The sequence below is a fragment of the Hypanus sabinus genome, chromosome 31 (assembly GCF_030144855.1).
Source record: "Hypanus sabinus isolate sHypSab1 chromosome 31, sHypSab1.hap1, whole genome shotgun sequence".
NCBI lineage: Eukaryota > Metazoa > Chordata > Chondrichthyes > Myliobatiformes > Dasyatidae > Hypanus > Hypanus sabinus.
This window is the reverse complement of record NC_082736.1, coordinates 19,314,696-19,317,088: the sequence shown is the minus strand read 5'-3', so window position 1 is coordinate 19,317,088 and position 2,393 is coordinate 19,314,696.

Genomic DNA, 2,393 nt, shown 5'->3' with positions numbered 1-2,393 from the left:
TACAGTAGTAGGTTACTGGACTTCTTCCTCCTCCATGAGCGGAGACCCCCGTTGCGAATCCATTCTTCTCACAGACGTGCAACTTGAAGGGACGTTTGCAATTGGGTAATCCAAGTACTGGGACCGGTACCCTAGCGGCTATAAGAGCCTTGAAGGTGGCTCTCTTTCTGGGTTCCTTTCTACCAGCGGGGGTGCCTTTTTGACAGCAGCACATCTCAAGACAGCGTCATACGTCCGGCATTCGATTATTCATTGTCGACAGTACTCCACTATTCCCAGGAAGGAGAGAACCTCCTTCTTGGTCTTCAGGGGGATCATCTGCAGGATGGCTCTTATTCTATCAGGTCCTTTTTCCGGAGTGCCCGCCTTCAGAGTGAAACCCCAGGTACTGCACGTGGGGGTGGCAAAATTGCAACTTAGCCCTGGATACACAGCGACCCCGTTCTGCTAGGATATGTAGTACTTCTAGAGAGACTTGCACGACCTCAGGCAGGGTGGAGCACGTCACCAGCAGGTCATTACATACTGTATCTATGTGGACTTCCCTTCTAGGTGGGATTCATCCAAGTCATGATTGATGGCAGCAGCACAGTCGGCAGGGCTCTCATTGTACCCCTGAGGACAACCCTGGCCTATGCATCTGGATCCTTGATTTCCTAGCTGCAATATCACAACCTCTGCGGATTGGAAAAACATCCGGACCTCACTGACGATTAACACTGGTGTTCCACGGGGAAGTGTGCTTAGCTCGCTAGTCATCTGTCTCTACACACAGAACCGTGTGGCAAGGCATAGCGCAAACAACATTAATAAATTTCCTGATGATAAAACCAATGTTTGCAGAATTTCAGATGCTGACAATAGGTTGTAAAGCAATGAGATATACCAGTTAGTTGAGTGCTGTCACAGCAAAAATCTTGCACTCAACGTCAGCAAAACCGAAGAGCTGATTGTGTACTTCTGGAAAGATAAGATGAAAGAACCCAAGCCAACTCTCATCGAGGGATCAGAACTGGTGAGAGTGGATAATTGCAAGTTCTGGGTGTCAACATCTCTAAGGATCTGAAACTGGATGCAACATATTTATCAAGTTATAAAGAAGCCAAGGTAGCAGCTATATTTCAAAATGAGCTTGAGGAAATTTGGTTTGTCAATTAAAACAGAAAAAAATTCTAAAAATGTACAGTGGATAGCATTCTGACTGGCTGCATTTCCATATGGTATTGGGGTGTGGTCTACTGCACAAGTTCAAAATAATTTGTAGAAACTTGTAAAATTAGTGCTATCATGGGTAGTATTCGACATCTTCAAGGATCGGTGCCTCAGCAAGGCACCGAACATTATTAAGGATCCCCACCACCCAGGGCATACCCTTTTCATACTGTTACCATCGGGAAGGATGTGTAGAAGGCTGAAGGCACACACACCGTGAATCAGGAACAATTCGTTCCCCCCTGTCATCCGATTTCTCAATTCTCAATGGGCATTGAGCCCATGAGCATTAACTAACTACTTTTTCTGTTAATTTATGTTATTTTGCACTATATATGTTAATAGTTAATTCTTAACGAAACTCAGGTTTTTCTCCATATTAATTTATCAATGAATTCATTGTTCTTCTGCTGTAAAGTTAACAAATTTCACAACATCAGCCAATTATATTAAATCTGATTCTGAATAATTTGATAATCCACTCCGCCTCTTCCTTTTCAGCAACAACCTCCACTGCCCGCTCTCCAGAATCCGTACCATTCCCTACACAACACATTGGAGGAACTCAGCAAAACAGGCATCACCTGTGTATGCTGGTAAACCTTTGCCATTTTAATCCGAGATGCTATAGTAATGAGTAAAAATAAAGCACGTAAATTGATCTGGAAACAGTGCAAACCATTCTTCCATTGCTGCTAACGCTGTTCGTCGAAGACCTTCCCACATGGGAACTATTCTCACCCTACTTCCGCAGAACGCCATCATCAGCATATAAAGCCAAACAGATCGCAGGCCCACGACCGTTAAAAATATCATTAACTATCAGATCAAACAATATTGAACTGATAGCACTATCCCGAGGAGGGAGGCACGTTACCCTCCGCAAGCACACATTGGTAGTGACGAAGTAATTCTCTCCTCTCCAAAGCAATAATCAGCCTAATTGCCATCATTTTCGCAATTATTTTTCATACTGAGGAACTGACAGCAACAGGTCTGTAGTAACTGGACAGCATAGGATTTTTCCCGTATTTTACACTAGGCTTCACCCCAGACATTTTCAGTCTCCTGGGAACAGGCCGTGCTTCCAGACCTTCTCATGAAACTCAAGCAACTACTTCTAGGCTGCCTCAGGGACAAACTAGAGTATATGATAGCTTCCTATATCCTGCCCTGGGCTG